Here is a 20,246-nt window from a genome sequence, read left to right as displayed (position 1 = left end):
GTACAAATGCCCCAGGGAAACTCTAAACTCTATTTACTTTTCTTTCCATTCATTAAATATTTCCTTACAGTGCACAGGCTACAATTTAAAATAGTTCCCTGTCACCCCACAATACTGCAGGCCAAGCATGCACAGGAAACAGCAATGCAGCTGTTAGTGTTGACTGCTGTGTTAAAATCACAGCTGTCTGGGGTTTCTTTGCACACAGATATTTAATATCAAACTGCTATTAAAGATAAACCACAAAACATTGCTCCCCTTGAAACTGATGCTGCTCTTGGCTTTGACTTATTTAGTCTTTATATCCACTCAAGTTGACTGAGTATCAAGGCTGATTTCAACTAACCTCCTGCTGGATAATCACACAGTTTAGGCATCTGGCTAACACTTTTATCCATAACAACTTGAAGTGATAAAAGGGAAGGAAAGAGATCAGTGACTAGCTCAAAGGCACTTCTGTTCCCTGACATCCTGGCCTTTGCTGCTGTCTTACAAATTTTTTGAAACCACTGGGGAGCTCACATCTACAGTTGTCCAGTCCATCTAGGGAAATGTCAACTGATCAGGTCCCAAAGCTGGCTAATATTAATTACAAATGCCCTGACTGGTGATCTTTAAACTGTTCCTGTGAAGCCAAACAGGACCTGAAATGGTATTTGAGATGCACATCGTATGTTGGATGGATAATAAGCTAGGATATTTACAGTAAGTTAGACAGCACGTTATGAGCTAATAGAGGTAACTGTCAAATTTGAATTCCAGGCAAGTGGAGGATTATTTTATATGTGCGTCTGAAGTGAATAAAGGCACAGTGTGAGTCAACATGTCAGGATCAGATTTTCAACGATCGATTCCTCAAAGCGAAAACAAACACAACAGACTTCATAAAAGGTTGTAATTCATCAAGTGGAAAGCTGCATTAATGTGGCAAAGCCAGATGGTTAGTGACAATGGCAATTGCCTTGTTGTTTCCTGGTTGGCACTTTTACCAGGTGGGAAAACAACATATGTTTCATGATATGATTGTACAAGCTACTCAATGATCATTCTGTAAAACATGCAATGAAGGAACTTAAGAACGGTCCACAATTTTAAAGGGAAAATTTAGCAGAATATCACAATATGTAATGAATATCTTTAGAGTTGTGGGTCCAAAAGGGAAAAGTGTTGACTATCGCAAGGTCTCTTACTGCTCGTCTACAAAGAAATCATTTTCCAGTTGTCTTTTTTCCAGGCATCTGACAGAACAGACAGATTAATAACATAAGGGTGTGTGTCAGAAAATATCTTCCTGGGACACCGGATGTTAAGCAACAAAATAGAAGGCACTGTAGTTGTTTGTAATACTGTGTTGTATTTGATGAAAACACAGTCTTCTATAAAACTGGCTCCAGATATGCTGCAAGCTTTTTTCAAACACACAATAGTATAGATTGCACATATTTTTATAAATGTTTAAATATGCATGCTCTAAAATGCGTCACACTGCTACAAGGCAAGCAGACAGTTATTCATGTTCACACTCAACAATCCACACAGAACATATTTTCAGCCCTAAAATGGGGGCTGGTATTGTTTTAAATCAAATATCCAACTGTAAACAATTGTGTCCTGCCCATGTCAGGAGACTAATCAAACATGCAGTAAGACAGATGTTTGCCGTTACACTTTACTGCCCAAAAATAGGATATGTAGTAAGACTGGAACCCATGAAACGAGATCTGTGGAGCTTCATTTATTGGAACTGGAGCTCTACACAGGTCCACTACGGTTCAGAGGAACCGGAACCTGATTCAAACCAGGTCCAAAGTCTACCCAGTCTTATCTAGTCAAGTCAGCTCTCCTTTTACTGCCGAGGGTTTCTAGTGTGGATGACAATAGGCCCACATCCAATACCAGAGGGGATCTGAACAGATCCAAACAGACCCAAGCATATGCTGTATCAGCTATGATCATGTGGTACAACACCATGGGTGTGCTTTGAGAGGAGAATGTGAACTATGAAGTGAAGTGGGACAATAAAAGGAGAACAAGCAGGTAAAACCTGCTGTTTGTTCCTGTTTTATTCAACAAAGATGAGAGAAAGCTTCTAAGGAAGGAACTGAAGATTAACTTGTTTTGGGGAAATGAGTCCTCTACAAGATTAATGGTTTAAATTAATTTTGGAATTAAACTATATACAATGATTAATTTATATAAAAATATTTTTAATTCATGATAAATAAAGTAAAGATTAAATAGGTTCAAACATTGTCATTTGTCTGTCACCCACTTTGCTACAAAGGGGTTTTATTGTTTTATTGTTGACATTTTCATTTCTATGACTTTGCATTCATTCTTTGAGCCATATGATACTACTGCTGCTCTTTTTCACCACGGTTGATTGTTAATTGATTTAATTCATTGATAGTGCTTTCGGCTGCAGACGGTGTTTGTAATTTCTCTCTATTCAGGTCAGTTCAGTCTGACCACATTTTGGATCAGGTCTGTTATGTTCAGATCATTACAGGTTGGGTCTGGGTGGGTTCAGGTCAGGTCTCTTTTCTGAAACTTAATTCAAGCACGTTGTATTTGGATAGGTTTTCCATGGATACGTTTTGGGTCGGGTCCAACATTGTCCCCAGAAGAACTCTAATTGGAGCCACTCAGAGGGAGGTTGTTTTGTAGACAAAAACAAATAACACTGAAAATCTAAAGATCCCCTCCAGACATGTATTAACAGACCTGGTTTTTCCAGGAAAATAAGTATAATTAAATCCTTAAAATGGCATCTTCTCCTTCTGCCTCATTATAAATTCCACAGTCTGTAAATATGTAAATCCCAGAAGTTTGACTGCTGGACACAAGATGTCTCCTATTTATTTCACTATGTGTATTTCCTCTTCCTAACACTGGAGGCTTCAAGTTTCCATATCAGACTAGTGTATGTTTAATATTGGACCAGGATTGGCTTCAAAACTAGATGTGATGTCAAAATTGGCGCTTGCAGGCCCGCCCCTTACATTGGATTTTTAATGAGAAGAGCATGTTTGAGTGGAGGTAGACTTTAATTCCAGGGGGCTTTCAGAAACTGTGCACACACAATTGAAAGTGCCCTGAATGGCCACAATATTTATAGTTAAACTGAACCTTGCTCGATGTACTGCATCAGAAAATTTCCAGCAATTAACCCCAATAAACAAAATATTTTTTCCCACTTCTTGCTCATTAAATCTGTGTGGAAGCATTTCCATATTTACTTTTGTCTGCTATGTGCTAATGAGAGATAATGCACTTTTGTGAATTTTAAGTGTATTAATTTTGGCTTCTGGGCATATAGATATAGGAGATGAAGGGTGCCACAGCAACGAGTTTGTGCCTTTATCTCGCACACTCAATAAGGACTCAAACCTGAACAGAGCCACTAAAGATCCTGTAGCTAGAGCCACAGAGCGAGCGAGAGAGAGAGAGAGAGAGAGAGAGAGAATAGAGAGATACAGGCCAGACTGAATGAAAAGCTAGGTACTGTGTTAATAATTGAAGTCAAGGTGTCAGCTTCTTTCAGCCCAGGGTGCTGTCTAACAAGAAAACCCCACTTTCTTCTCTGACACTCTCTCCATGTCATTGTCTTAACTCCCTTTCTCTCACGCTCTCTGGGTAGTCACAGATAGTAATAATTTAACGACAAAAGGCGGTGAAATTGTCTCGCTGACGCATACATGCACTGATTTGTTCCCCTATTGACACTCACTGACTCCCTGTGGACTCCTGTGGATAACCAAATGCGTGAAGATTTCCAGCTCATTACTGATTTATTTCTAATAATATATCCAGTAGTCTTTTCACAGATTCACACATTTTTATTCTGCACTTTGTTCATTTCTTAAAGCATATTCCATTTATTTTGTAGTATATTCCTCAGATATTCTTCGCCCTGTGCTCCAGCTTGTTATTTGTCACCATCTGACCATCAACAGCCCCCTTACATTTCTCTGTGTTTGAAGTCTATCCCTCAGAAATTCTCCTCTGCAGCATAGGTCATTTGTTTGACATTGTATGAAAGAGTGTTAGTCTGCCATGGCCACGTTCAAAATCCTCTCTGACTGGCCTGCTGTTACCTTCTTAAAAAATGAAAAATCTCAAATGTCTAAAAAATGCACTCTCCCTTCTCAGGAATTCAGATAAACAAGCCGATTTCCCCGCTGACAGCCATGCATTTTCAAAAACGTCAGAATAGTTTCTGGATGGATTTCAGAAGCACCAGTCATAAAACTTACTGAGCGTGTGGAGGAAAGTTAAAAAAAAAATAAAACAAAAAACAAAGCAAAAAAAATAACTGAAGCAAAAATAAAAATGCCAACGGCCTGAACACTGTTACACTATCTCACTTGACCCCTGCCTTTAAATTTTAAAAAGGTAAGGGAACATCAGTAAAGTAAAATTACTCATCTTCTAAATTTTTATTTGAAATTTTATTTTAGGTAACAGAAAGTGTTATTGTGACGTCTGAACACACTAAGTGCTATCAGAGCCTCAACGAAATACATTTTTAACAAGTGGGCAATAACTAGACCTGCACATTATAAAATGTGTGTGCATTTGTCACAGTGGATTCATCACAGTGCCTTGCAATTTATCACAGAGATAAATATCACAGTCACCACTGTGAATTATATATGAATGAGAGAGACAGCCCTCAGCAGCAAAAATAGAGGAACTCCATTTCACTGTATTCATCCAAAGGGCTTCAAACCTGAAACTGTTCCAACTTCTATTGACTATGATAAGATCACAGGAGATATTTTAATTAACATTTTGTTGGATGATTAAAGCTTGAATTCATTTTTTTTATGCTGACTGTTTGATATAGTTTGCTTGTTGCCAGAATCTAAACTTTGAAGCTGCATTAAGCTGAAAAAATAACAACACTTAAAGCTGTTCTAATGAACGTGTTAGCAAACAATTGCCTATTTACACATCCAGCAGAGACAGAACAAGTATTCATTTGCAGCTGGGTGATAAGTATCTGTGGGTTTGTTATTAAAGTGATACCTTTTATATTATACATCATTATTTGAGTCATTGTCTGTTATAAAAATGACTGGTGCAGCTTTAAGTTGAGTGAATTGGTTGCAACTATATGTTCTGATAAAGTATTATTGGTTTCATATTGAATTAACATCATATTAATTACTTTTTATTGTACCTAACTTGAGTGATAGGCGACAATCTCCTCAGTTGACCTAAATTATTTTGGTACATTTGGAACTCTGAAGCCAGTGTCTGCATGTTCATATTAGCTCCTGTGTATATATACTTTTTTTGGATGTATTATTAGTGTCACAGAGCCACAATACACCTCTAGGTTTAGGTGTTTTAATCCAATGGATAACCAATACAGTCTGGCCTGATTTTTACTGGTCCAATCACTGAATGTTTAGATGACAAATGACTCACGGCCTCAACAAACCCAACTTCAGCTTGTACGTTTAAAATCTGCTTTTAAAACATGTTGCAGTCCATTGCTGCTGGCTCACTCAAGGGGCAAAAAAATCAAAGCTGGAGGAACAGAGACGTAAAACAACCTTGATTATGCGCCTTAGGTGGTTTCTACAAATGCCTGAACAAGATCCTTGTTACTGTCTGAACACATTTAGCAGCTGTAACACGGTAATGCCCCCAAATCCTCAGGCTCCTCAAGTGGACCCCAAACTAGATTTCAGTTGGCTTCCTTTTGTATTAACAATGAAAGCACTCTGAGACAGTCTTCAAGCCCTTCACCATTAAGTTAATTTCTCCTTTTAACCACTTCCTTCTGCACCCCTTACTTATCAGACTCTTCTACCAGGCCTCTCTCTCCCCTATCTAGCCTTTCACCTTCTCACTTCAACCAACTCTCATTCCTCGAGCTTACTAGTTAAATTTTCCCTCTTCGTTGTCAGGTTTTGTTTACGTATGGAGTTGAAAGAGACAGCGCGCACACACTTGAAGCTAATGCATGGAGAGGAAACAGCAAGGCAACACACATTGCCTCCCAGCTCTGTGTATGAAGCAGAAAGACAGAAAGTGACAGCACTATCTGAGCTCCAACTGATAGCGTACCAATTAGAGAGGGAGAGGAGCAGACGGAGAGGCAGATGCACAGAGAGGTAAAGAGAGTAATAAAGGGAAAGAGACAGAATAACACACAAACATGAGGAGAGAAGAGAATATAAGTGCCATGTTAATGTTTGAAGTCAAGCTGTGTGGATGAATCAAGGCAGGGAGGGTGGTTTGTAGGTGAGAGGGGCGAGGTGATCGAAGAGAAGCAAGACAGTGGGGAAGAGAAGTGAAGAAGGAAAGAACCAAGTTTGTCATTAATGGCTTTTGGCTAAAAAAAAAAAAAAAAAAAAAAAAACCCAGATGCCTTAAAAGTTGTGCTTGAGAATCGCCTCGTGAAAAATTCATGCTGCTGTGCTTTTGTGTAATTCATTTTTATATAGGCTAGATGTATTAGAAGATGTAATCTGTATCACATCACCCTCTCAACCTACAACTGTATTACTTCTGGAATTTCTTCCCAAGAAAGTTTTGGGGGTTAGCAGAGCACAATACATTAGGAGGAACTCAAGACAAACAGGAAAAAAGCAACACTTCACATAATTTGACACAGATAGTGTTGAAACTTCACAACTTGGTCACTCATTTTAGTGACTCAGTGTCTCAGAAGTATCTTGTTTCTTTTTCCTTTCATAGCTAAATCTGTAAGTGGGTTGACTCCCAAGGAGTCTGGTGACAGTAAATGGGCAGCCTTGGAAAAATCTGGCCATTTCCTAAATTTAATTACTCACGTCCTTCAAAACTGTGTTTCTCTGCAGACTTATTGCAGGTGCACGTCTTTGCCATATGCCCATAATTTTTCTTTTTAGTCAAAGTCTGATCAAGGTATGCTGCCTCAAGGCCTCCCGAGCCAGTATGTTCACCACAATATCCAATTAGTGAAATTGATCTCTTCCTGAATGGCTGTCTTGTATTCAGCTGGTCTTTACCAGGTTTTCACATTTTACATGTGCAGACAAAACAAGCCCTAGTATTCATATTAGCATTTAATGTAGTCAGGTGTTAATGACAAAATAACCTCTGATTTCAGTCTGAGAACAAATGAAAAGTGAAGGCAGCCACAGGAATGAGTGACAGGTGAACTTAAGCTCTTAATCTCGCATCTCTGCTTCTTACACACATTTAGTCAAACTTGTGCATGAACAAAATAGATACAACAGTAATTCATGAATGTGTATGAAAATAAAACCTTGATGTCTTCAATAATGTAACAAATTCCAACAGAACTGAATGTGGAATACATAAACTGAAGAAAGCTGCATATGTGAAAAACAGCACATGCTGCACAATAGAAAAATACATAGAAAATCACATGGCAGCTTGTGTGAGGAGAACCTAAAGAAGGACTTACTTTACAACTATTTCTATTGAGAGTTGACATAGTACTGACGTCGCCCACAAACACACACACACACACACACACACACACACACACACACACACACACACAAGTGTCCTGTAGAATCCTCTTATCTCACAGAAGTCGACTGTCTTCAGAGGCTCAGATAAACTGGCTAAACCTCTACAGATTTAGTCATGCAGTATCACTGGTTTGGCTCTGCTTATGATATTGTAAATCAGGCCAAAAGATGGGAGACAACATTGACCATCAAATAGTGACGGCAGATATGAGATGTCTACAAAATCTGCAGATTCTGAAGAATTAAATATTTGCATGTAATTATGCATTATGTTCAAATCCCCAGTACATCTTTTCCCCCAGCAACCACCTGATCCTGTTGATCATTTGTCCTTTCTTACTGGATTATTCAAGACACCGAAAGGTCACCCGAGTGATACTATTGGCTATTAGGCAAGAGGAGCCTTCCTTTGATCTTCTATAACATTGAACGTCAATGACATCGACTGTAGAACCGATGCCTGTTGCGGATCGTTACCGAGACCTTCCTCAAACTTCAATATCACAACACAACCCCCTTTTTAAATCATTACTTCAGAAGTCCCCTAAGAATTAATGGCTGAGCCAGAGAGCCTGATAACATTTTTTCCAGCCGTTCTGACTGGTGACCAATATGGTGACAGCGAGGCATATTGGTCTTATTTTAATTACAAGTCATTCCCTGCAACCCTCCATTAGCCGTTCCCAAAAACAAGAGAGCCGTGACCGATTCATTTTGATTCACTTTAAGAGTTAACTGGACATTATTTGCTTTGCTAATATGAGAAGAAACCATTGTGACCTCAATGTTGGTGGAAGCTTTTTTAGCTAAATGGTAATTATTTGTATTTCATTTACTGGTTTATGTTTAATATCTTTTCATCTTAAGGTTTACCCCTCAAAGATATTAGTGGATATTTTAAGATAACATCCAAATTGCATCTTTAAGCCCATCATGTGGGCAGTTTCACCGCCTTTCAGGTTTTACTGACTGTTATTGTCTGTAGCTGTGCTCGACATGTGTTCGTCTAAAGCTCGCCTGGCAGTCCACAACTCATTGGAGTACCTGAATCCAAAATACAACCACTCCACCCCTCTTCTATTTCAATTTTCCTCCTATCCTTTCAATTTCACCTTCATTTCCTGTCTCTATACAGGTTCAATTTTTTTTTTTCATCTCACAAAACCATTATCTACCTCACTCTCCCTCTTTCCTACCGCTCTGTCTGAGTCCCTAGGGCATCCCTGGCTTTATTTATCCTTTCATTCTTACTTCATTTAAACTCTTTCCTTCCTTTCTCTGACTTATTTTTCCTTCTGTCCTCATATACACTCATATCATCTCTTTTCGCACCTAAGACCACCAGGAGAGCAATTACAGACCAACGCCCAAAATATTTGTGCATGTGTGTGTCCTTAATAGCAAAACCATATTTGTTACCAAGTACTAACTACTTTGACACTCTTGGGGAAAGAGATTCACACACACACACACACCACACACACCACACACACACACACACACACACACACACACACACACACACACACACACACACACACAGTCCCTTCTTGCCTTTCATCAAAAGGCTCATTTTTTGATACCCGGCTAAATTGGCTTCTCCTTTCAATCCTTTCAGTGTGTGTGTGCAAGTGTGTGTGTGTGTGCATACTCCAGACAGAGGTATAATGACCCTAATGAGCAATAGAGGATCTCTGCTGCTCTCTGGTTTTTCCTCCTTTTCATTTTCTCCCTTTTCTCGCTCTCTGAATTTTCTATCAATTATTGCCAATTCTGCCTTGCTTCCACTCCTCTCTAATTTTCCTCTCCGTTCATATTCTCCTTGCCTCTACTCTTATTTCCACTCTTTCCCCCGTCTTCTTTCATTTCCCCCCTCCACTCCTGTCCATTTCTCACATCCCTGCATTTATCCTCTCGTCACCTACTGCATCTCCTCACCTGCCATCTCCTGCGATTGCATCCTCTTTTTCCCCTCTTCCCTTCTCAAATCTCTCTTTTCTCTTCATGTTTCTTCACATATCCCCTTCCAATTTCATCTCTCACACATCACCCCTTCCTCCTCTTCATGATTTCAAAAAAAAAAAAAAAAAACAGCTGCAAGTGCCCAGCTGCTTAAAAAAAGGTTAGCCTAAAATGTTCACGTTTTGTCTACATGAACACACACACTGAATAACAACACACACTCTGGAAGAGATACATGGGCACAGATGCTTGCTGTCTGTCTGCCCTGTACACCCCCAACCCCACACACACACACACACACACACACACACACACACACACACACACACACACACACACACACACACACACACACACACACACACACACACACACACACACACACACACACACACACACACACACACACACACACACACACACTTATCTCTCATGCAGTATTAAACATCAGTAGAACCATTAGAGTCAGTGGCAACCAGATGTCTGTGACGGCACTACAAGCTGTTTGGGGCTTTGGAGGTGGGATGAGACCCACCCACCCACGCACACACGCACACATCTGATATACAAGATGGTCAAATTTGGATGCACCTCTAGACATGCCCAACATTGTTTCAAGATGAGACATACTTGGTTGTGCTACGAATGCACAAGATGTCTAGATATGGATGGGCGAGTACAAACAAATCCCACTAAGAGCTAACTGGACGATATTGTTCCAGACGGCTGAACTTAGATGGTTTCGGAGACAGCTAGTGATGTCTCTACACTCTGACGAGTCTGAGAAAGTCCTGAGAGAATTAACTCAAAATGACAATGCCCCATCTAAAAAAAGTCTGAATCAAACTTTCATCACTTTGGAGAAATTGTTGAATTAAGGTTTAAATATGGAAAGCTTTTTTCAATGTCCTCATGGAAGTTAAATTCTGTGATTTATACGCATAACCTTCAATAACTGCTCCTTCACTATGTTCTTAGCATCTAAGTTTCTCTTTTTCTTACTTTTACATTTACATTCACAGCTCTAATAAAACCTGTCAGCATTGGGTGAACAGGATCATTATGATATGTATTATGTGTGATAAGTCTCAACAAGATGAATTATAATAACCTGAGGCATCTTACCGTGAGTTTTAGCAGAATTTTCCCTTTGTCCAATATTTTGGTTATGACCACAAACCTACAAAACACACAGACTTCCTTTGGCATTAGCTTTGTGTTTAATGCTAATTAGCAAATGTGAGCACACAACATGCTAAATTAAACTGATAACCATGGTAAACAGTATACCTACTTTTCATCAGCATGTTGTCATAATCATTTAGCAAAAGGCGCTAAAATGCCTAATTACAGTCTCAAAATCGCTACTCAAAGTCTATTGTACAATAACTCTGTCATACAACAGTAGCAACATTTCTAGTGTTTGATATTCATCCCTTCAATAGCCTATCTGTCAGATCAAATGTAGTTATTTGGATTTTTACTGGTGTACCTTATTTTCAGTGCCAGTACAATATTATAGAAATATATTAGAAAAAAAAAGAGGAAAAAAAAAAAAGACTTTCTGCACATGACACTTTTCTCCCCGCGGCGGATACCTTGCCCATTGGTCTGGCTCGTCTAGATTCCTCTCTATCCCTTCTGGCTCACCCAAAAGTTCAAACCATCTCTCAACTTTCATCAGTGCTGCCAAGTCATTCCCTATCTTCCTCACTCTGATGACGCCAAACATTTCCCAAGGCTACATCTATGTCCCACCTTTCCCAAGAACAACTTCCTTTTTAATAGCAACTTTTTCTAAACTACCATTCCTCTTCAGTTCATTGAACCACCTGTTGCTTGCATATGTGCCACATATTTAGAGCTGCTCTATATAACAGATAAAAACCTGTTTAAAATCATATAATCATTTTAATGTAAAATATTTAAATGATGTACAAAAAAAAATGCAGTAATCCTGGGTTAATTAAGATTGTACAACATCCAAGCCTCCATTGTCAATATTCATGTGTCAAAACACTGACAGTGTTTAAATCTTATGTGTATAACAGGGATGTGCATCACCATCACCGAAGCCAATGTTAAACGCATCTCAACACTTGCCAACAACCAAATACATCAGTGTAACACGATACCATTCACCACAATGTGATTCAACAGTGTGACCCTGACCCCGACCCATACTTGAAAAGGCCTTATTCAAGAATTAGGCAGTGGAGGCTAAAGGTCAACAGGCAACATGTATTTGTTCCCTTGTCTCGTTAATTGTAGTTCACATAGTTAATGGTTTGACACTTTAATTTGCTTTGAATAATATTCAAACTCTTATGACTGCACATTAGCTGAATTTAACATTTTTTAATACTTTGTGCAAACACACACTGCTTGATAAATGCTTCTGACAAAGAAGTTTTCTATATTTTAGTTAATCAAAACTAGTGACAGCCAGAGACAAAGGCAGCTTGTCAGTTTCTTTTTGATTAATACACTGAGTCTGACTGAGAAGTCAATCTCAAACTAAATGAAAATTATGCACTGCCAACACATTGCCCAGCAGAAAGCTGAGAATTTAGAACTGTTTGAGGAACTGAACAAAGAAGAAATATTTTCCTATCCCATGTTTTTTTTTTAATCATTCTAATTCAGTATTCTTGCAGTAACTAGACCCAGAGGGTCATGATACATTTTAAGATATGAAGAACTCTGTTCATTATTAAAAGAAGCCATCAACACAATCAAAACTCAAGCAGAGATGAAGATCAGAGGCTGCTGCAGGCTGCTGAAGCATGTGCACACACTGCACATTAATGATTTAATCATTAACTTTTTAAAAAGGGACATATGAGGTAACCTCACCTAAGCTCAACCTCTGTCTCACAATGCCCCTGTCTCTTTTACATATGCATGCACACACACACACACAAAGCTGTGGTGACATGTGGTCAGTGAGAGAGAATGGGAGGGAGGGAGCTGGTGAAAGGGGAGGGGGGACTGAGGAACTAAGGAAGCACACAGGATGACACAGATGGGCACAGATGGAGAAAATGAAGCAAGGACGAGAATGAAACTGCAATCTGAGCAAGGTGTATGTGTGCTTCTTGCATTACATAAGTGCCCACATAATACTTCTGTGCATATGTATGCACATGGCAACACAACAGGCTCCATTCACAGCAACCAGACAATCCAACATGACTGCCAATCATTTCCATTCTCCCAAGCTCTTAGCATCCATTTATCCCCTTCCTCTCGCTGCCATCACTTTCCTTCTGTGTCTCTCTCCTCATCCCTCTCTCTGTACAGTGTATATGAAACACAACATTTGGTTCTTTTCTAAGTAGGTCACTACACCTCCACTGCTCCTTCCCTCCTAGCCTCTCTTCCCTTCTTTCGTTGCACCATCTTTATTCTCACTTCATATCTCTGCCAGCCTCCCCCTTCCTTCCTTCTTCATTTTCATTTCTATTTGGCTTGTTGATTACAGATTACTGAACACATTCTCTAAAATGTAATGTGTAACATATCACGTTATATCAATCACAGTTAGTATTCCAAATGCTTGGGATCACATTAAATGCATGCAATATGATGGATATCAGGTCAATTAAGACCACAGCATCTTTTCAATTTCACATTCATCTATATTTAGAGCAGAAAAATGAAGAAAATATTGGCAGAGCGGAAAAACAGTAATGCATTTTTATCAGGAAATGAATAAAAATGCCAGACTTGACCTCTGTGACCACAGTTTAGACATTTGTTTGGCAATTTTACCTGTGTGATTCAGAGAGTTGTCCCCTCTCATATCTGGTATATTTAATGTCCGTATTATTGGATAATGGAGATCATGCCTTCATCAAAGCTTTAATATCTGAAAAAATACAACCCACTGCATTCAGAGCAAAAACAGGAGCCGAGTTGGGATGCTGTTGGTGTGCATGAGGCATGATGAAGTATGTGACTTGATAGATGTTTCAACTGAACAAACCTGCACCAGCTGTTGAGTACCATGTTTAGTGAAAATGCCAGTAAAGTCACTAGTAGAAGTAGAAGTGTGTCCTGTATGAGAGAGAGCTGAGTTTGTGACTCAAACTGAATGATATTAATGTGCAAATTATTCCAATGGAAAATTGTAAACAAAAGACAGATGAACTGTCCGCTCTAATTGTTCATCAAATGTTTGATAAATGTTCATTAGAAGGATGCTGATTATATACAGTAACAAGAACAGAAAGGAAAATGTGAGTGTACTGTTCCCTAAACCAAACAAGGCTACAGAATGGAGAGAAACAAGTAACCACTTTCTCCAATTCATCCATTATCAATCAACAGATGTGATGGATCAAAAAATGATAAACAGTCAGAAAAATCATCTTATCTGTGTCACTTACTGCCTGAGAAATACATCTTGAACACTACTCTACTCTTCTCATTATTCTGAGTTGTATGTAAGAGTCATCATTCAAAAAGGAACTGTAGGTTTTCACACACAATTCTAATGTAAGCTACCCGAAAGGCACTGACTACAGGTACTGACCTGGTGCTCGCTGCTATTGTTCTCTGATGAGTCATTGCATGATTATAAATGAGGCTAAAAGCATTTTGCCCTTTTTCAGTATAGGTAATTATGAGGGTGATTTTGAATTATATTGAGCATTTACAGAGAGCTGCACTGACCACACTGCATTTTCGCATTGTGAATGAAAGCTGTACAAAGTAGAAACCAGTCTTGGCAGATCCTTGGATGAAAACTTGCCATAGTGCCTCTGAGAACATGCCCGTTTCAATTTGGATAGTAGACTACTGCTGGCTTTACTCCCCTATCTCTGACTTTATAATCCTTTATGTGTGATGGTCTTGGTTTCACATCATTTTCTTAAATTCACTCCTTATCTCCCTGTCTTATTCTCTTTATCCAAAACCCCACCAATCCCAAACGAGGCCTTGGTTTGCTCCTCAATCCTGTAACTACATGTGTCACCTCATCACTTTTCCCTTGTTCCTCTCACCTTTTCTCCTCCTATTCACTCCCTCCTTTCTCACAGATACACAGTTCAACTGTTTTATTTTCAAGCCAAGCTCAACTGGCGAAGACTTGTAGGTCTCAAAGGCATTAAAAATACATGACAGACAGACAGACAGAGAAACAAAGCAAAGTTGAGGGCGGAAAAGAGAGGTGTAACGGGAATTGACAAAGAAGACAGAGGCGGAGTGCAATATAGCCTGGTCAAATGTAAATAGTTGGAGCTGGAGATGCAAAAGCTGAAGAGAAAAAGATGAAGCATAAGAGATAGAGAGGAGAGAGCTGAGGAAAATGCATCAAGTGTAAACTAAGAAAGGCATGCAAATTATAAGTGGGAGAGGAGGTATAAAAAGGAAATTAAGAGCTGACAAGCAAAGGTCAACTAGGACAACATTTAGATGGGAGACAAAAACTCACAATTACAGAAAAAAGTAGCTGCATGAGGAGGGGAAAGCCACATTTCTAGACTGGTGCAGTTTTGTGCACATTCATAAGATTTTGAGGAAAATGTTTATACAGTCTGTTTTAAGTGTGTGCCATCCCATTCGTTAAATCTGTGCACCCACAGGGATGGGCCAACTGGGAAAAGCAGAAAGAGAGCAAAGTTCAGAGGAAAGAAACTGCTGTGCCTCAACACAGAATTATCTAGAGCTTAAAGCCAATACTTCCACATATATTTTTAACCCCACACTTGTGTAAGATTTGGAAACTGTAAAGAAATGTGTGGCAGGCGGGAAGATGGTGACAGCTGACAAAAAATATTTAAATAAAATAAAATAAAATAAAATAAAAAGTGACAAGAACAAGCAGTGTTCAGTCTACATGTATTTCCCAGAGAGCAACAAACCTCCTTCCAAACATAACGTGCAACTCGTGTGATATGAGTAGGAAGGATCCATAAGAAACCTTTTCAATGTAAGTTTCAGACCGTTTTAAAACACTGATATCAAGTATCATCAGAATATATTGAAACGTGATCACTCTTTCATTACTACAAATTAGTAATCTTAATGTCTGCATAGAATATTTACATTTTCAGATGTGACATAAGACTGATATATAATTCAACAGTCACAAAAGGGAGGGGTGATATTGGTATGTATGTATGTATTGGTAGCATGTTTTATTTTGTTTAGTATTCGTCTACATCGCTCTCTCCTTCACCCTTCTTCTCTACTTTTAAACTTCTCTTTATCTACCGTTTTTCTCCACATTTCCCCAATCTCCTCAGGTGCTGCTTTATCCCTCTTAATCCTCTCTCATCTAACTCCTTCCCTCACTTATGTCTCTCATCCACCACGTTTGGAGAGTTCTAGTGGTCTCTTTGCCATTTGCCTCCATTTTACCTCCAACCTGTTCTTTTCCTGTCTCCATCACTCAAACAGCATTTCCATCTTGAACTCTGCCTCTTCCCCTCTGCTTCAACCCGCTCAACAACCATCCATCCATCCATCCATCTTCTTGCCGCTTATCCGGGGTCGGGTCGCGGGGGCAGCAGCCTAAGCAGGGAAGCCCAGACTTCCCTCTCCCCAGCCACTTCGTCCAGCTCTTCCAGGGGGACCCCGAGGCGTTCCCAGGCCAGCCGAGAGACATAGTCTCTCCAGCGTGTCCTGGGTCTTCCCCGGGGTCTCCTACCGGTGGGACGTGCCCTGAACACCTCACCAGGGAGGCGTCCGGGAGGCATCCTGATTAGATGCCCGAACCACCTCATCTGGCTCCTCTCGACGTGGAGGAGCAGCGGGTCTACTCCGAGCTCCCTCCGGATAACTGAGCTTCTCACCCTATCTCTAAGGGAGAGCCCAGCCACCCTACGGAGGAAGCTCATTTCGGCCGCTTGTACCCGCGATCTTGTTCTTTCGGTCACTACCCAAAGCTCATGACCATAGGTGAGGGTAGGAACGAAGATCGACTGGTAAATCGAGAGCTTCGCCTTTCGGCTCAGCTCTCTCTTCACCACGACGGATCTGTGCAGAGTCCGCATTACTGCAGACGCCGCACCGATCCGCCTGTCGATCTCCCGTTCCATCCTTCCCTCACTCGTGAACAAGACCCCGAGGTACTTGAACTCCTCCACTTGAGGCAGAATCTCGTCCCCGACCCGAAGAGTGCACTCCACCCTTTTCCGGTTGAGGACCATGGCCTCGGATTTGGAGGTGCTGATTCTCATCCCGGCCGCTTCACACTCGGCTGCGAACCGATCCAGTGAGAGTTGGAGGTCACGGTCTGATGAAGCCAACAGGACCACATCATCTGCAAAAAGCAGTGACCCAATCCTGAGGTCACCAAACCGGACCCCCTCTACACCCTGGCTGCGCCTAGAAATCCTGTCCATAAAAATTATGAACAGGATCGGTGACAAAGGGCAGCCCTGGCGGAGTCCAACTCTCACTGGAAACAAGTCCGACTTATTGCCGGAAATGCGGACCAAGCTCTGACACCGGTCATACAGGGAACGGACGGCCCTTATCAGGGAGTCCGATACCCCATACTCCCGGAGAACCCCCCACAGGATCCCCCGAGGGACACGGTCGAATGCCTTCTCCAAGTCCACAAAACACATGTGGACTGGTTGGGCAAACTCCCATGCACCCTCAAGGATCCTGTAGAGGGTGTAGAGCTGGTCCACTGTTCCACGGCCCGGACGAAAACCACACTGCTCCTCCTGAATCCGAGATTCGACTATCCGACGGACCCTCCTCTCCAGCACCCCCGAATAGACCTTACCAGGGAGGCTGAGGAGTGTGATTCCCCTGTAATTGGAACACACCCTCCGGTCCCCCTTCTTAAAAAGAGGGACCACCACCCCAGTCTGCCAATCCAGAGGCACTGCCCCCGATGTCCACGCGATGCTGCAGAGTCGTGTCAACCATGACAGCCCCACAGCATCCAGGGCCTTGAGGAACTCGGGGCGGATCTCATCCACCCCCGGGGCCCTGCCACCGAGGAGCTTTTTAACCACCTCGGCGACCTCCACCCCAGAGATAGGAGAGCCCACACCCAAGCCCCCAGGCCCTGCTTCCTTACCAGAAGGCGTGTTGGTGGGATTGAGGAGGTCTTCGAAGTATTCCTTCCACCGATCCACAACGTCCCGAGTCGAGGTCAGCAGCACACCGTCCCCACCGTACACAGTGTTTACGGTGCACTGCTTCCCCCTCCTGAGACGCCGGATGGTGGTCCAGAATCTCTTCGAAGCCGTCCGGAAGTCTTTTTCCATGGCCTCACCGAACTCCTCCCATGTCCGGGTTTTTGCCTCAGAGACCGCCCTAGCTGCGCTCCGCTTGGTCTGCCGGTACCTGTCTGCTGCCTCCGGAGTCCTACAAGCCAAAAAGGCCCTATAGGACTCCTTCTTCAGCTTGACGGCATCCCTCACCGCCGGTGTCCACCAGCGGGTTCGGGGATTGCCGCCCCGACAGGCACCGACCACCTTGCGGCCACAGCTCCGGTCAGCCGCCTTGACAATGGAGGCACGGAACATGGCCCACTCGGACTCAATGTCCCCTGCCTCCCCCGGTACATGGTCGAAGCTCTCCCGGAGGTGTGAGTTGAAACTCTCTCTGACAGGAGACTCTGCCAGACGTTCCCAGCAGACCCTCACAATACGTTTGGGCCTGCCAGGTCTGCCCGGCATCCTCCCCCACCATCGGAGCCAACTCACCACCAGGTGGTGATCAGTTGACAGCTCCGCCCCTCTCTTCACCCGAGTGTCCAAGACATGCGGCCGCAAGTCCGACGACACGACTACAAAGTCAATCATCGAACTGCGGCCTAGGGTGTCCTGGTGCCAAGTGCACATATGGACACCCTTATGCTTGAACATGGTGTTCGTTATGGACAATCCATATTCCGCTCAACAACCATTTTTATTTTTTACTGTAAATATTTCTTTTTTACTTTTACACACACAAAACAGTCTGAGCACTGCTCCTCCTCCTCCTGGCAACACATACAGTAAATACAATTTCCTTCCTCTTATTAAAACACCCTTTCATGTCTTTCATCTTTATTCTCTGCCCATCTCAAACCTTTTTTCATCTCTGTCCTTTTTAATTCAAGAAGTGCTACATTGTACATTTATCTATATTATAGCATAACTCAGAACAAGAAAATAACAATTAAAAGTGTCTAATTTGATTATGAAACATCTTATTTTAACATTTATAACTTGAAAATAATTTAAAAGGCTAAACACAAGCTGATCTACGACACAAATGAAGAGCCAAGAAGAAAGTTTAGGCTATATAATCATAAAACAATTATATCCATTTAATTATATATGAACTAAATACAACAATAGCATGTTGGGTTATTTAAACTTCATAGTCAACTCAAGCCTCTGTTTTCCTCACACAGGTTTGCGGCATTTTCAGCAGATGTCCTGTTTTATTTTGGTTGCAGCTTCTCTGAACTTGGCACCGCCTCCATTTTGGTGTCTGCTGCAGGCATTGCTTCTGCTGCTGACTGGCACCTTGTGCCAACTGCCATGCTGCCCTTTATCCCTCCATGAACTCCCCTCTCAGCTCCTCTGCCAGTATCTGCATGAACTTCCTCTGGGCTATTTTGCTGCTGGTGCACTCCTTGAAGATAATGTGGGCATTGATCTCAGCCAGGTTAAGGGTGTTACAGAATACAGCCTGTGGCCATCTACGTGTACGCCCTTTTACAGATTACACCCTTGCCATCTGATCTAAGACTTCCACGCCATACTCAGTGTTGTTATATGTCAGACTACAGCCCGCTAGTGTGCACAGAGCTCAGAATATTCCTCCGTGGCTTTCCTTGGTAGGTAGAGCATTGTATCAGTACATTTAAGCACCTTTATGTTGAGCAGCTCCACTTGCTCTTTTGCACAGCGGGGCAACTGACGCTTTGATTTCCCTAAGGTGCAAACCAGGCTGATCTAGTTGGCCTGTAAGGCAGTGGCCATTTTGAGACAAGTAAAGGAATTATCCACAACAATAAGTCTTCCCTTCCCCAGAATAGCTCTGTCAGTCTGAGCACCACACTCTGTCCCACGAGCTGACCTCTGCTCTGCATCCAGACACAGAGCCCCGGTCAGCATGTATTTAGATTAGACATTCACAGGCAGCCATTTGATGCAGAATATATCGGGCTTATTACATGTACTGAATAAATGTGCACCGGGCTTGGTGGGGAACAGCAGCTCATATATTGTTATGTTGGCACAGGGCTTGTAACAGGCTATGCTACTCTGAAGGAACCAGTGGCCGACACCAGGACAAACTATTCATCAAGCAGATGCGTACATCTCCTTTTTAATTTTGCTTATGACCCCCTCTGTGTCTATCTCATGTGTTCACACAAACATACTCCAAAGAGTGGTAAATTAATGAGCTGCATTATCAGTGAAACTAATGAATTAGCTTGTGATGGATAACAGGAAACTGGATACAGGTGATATGATGGATAAGTGTGTATTTGTGTATATGGATATTTGTGTGTATGTGCAGCAATGTTGGTATTTCCTTGAGCATGAGTGTGAGCATGTATTCTTTATATTCCAACAAGGCCAAAAGCACTTTGATCATTATTCTGAAGCCTTGATCTACTACTGCAGTTATGTATCATGTATTACACACATTCTTCTCACTATCTGTGTCTTCTTATTTAGCCCTCTCCCCTTAATCATTTGGTGTTCTGATCAAAACCACCTCCAGATCCATCCATACATACATACAACTGCACACATCTGCAAGGACACATCCCTGATTGATTTCCCCCTTTTTAAATTTCACTGGCTTCCC

General features: G+C 41.6%; 2 protein-coding genes across 2 annotated transcripts in view; both read right to left on the bottom strand.

Annotated features, from left to right (window-relative positions):
• The window catches only part of LOC128383301 (pyruvate carboxylase, mitochondrial-like), a 287,146-nt gene that overhangs the window by 150,655 nt on the left and 116,245 nt on the right, over window positions 1-20,246 (bottom strand). The gene's annotated exons all lie outside the window — the stretch shown is intronic.
• ppp1r14bb (protein phosphatase 1, regulatory (inhibitor) subunit 14Bb) overlaps window positions 7,099-20,246 on the bottom strand; it is a 244,621-nt gene continuing 231,473 nt past the window's right edge. The window contains exon 5 of the mRNA XM_053342932.1: window positions 7,099-7,109. The gene's annotated coding sequence lies outside the window, so the exon portion shown is untranslated. The remainder of the gene's footprint in view (window positions 7,110-20,246) is intronic.

This window comes from Scomber japonicus, chromosome 22 (assembly GCF_027409825.1).
Source record: "Scomber japonicus isolate fScoJap1 chromosome 22, fScoJap1.pri, whole genome shotgun sequence".
NCBI classification, from domain to species: Eukaryota; Metazoa; Chordata; class Actinopteri; order Scombriformes; family Scombridae; genus Scomber; species Scomber japonicus.
The sequence above is the reverse complement of the archived record's forward strand: the minus strand, read 5'-3'. Positions and strand labels throughout refer to the sequence as shown.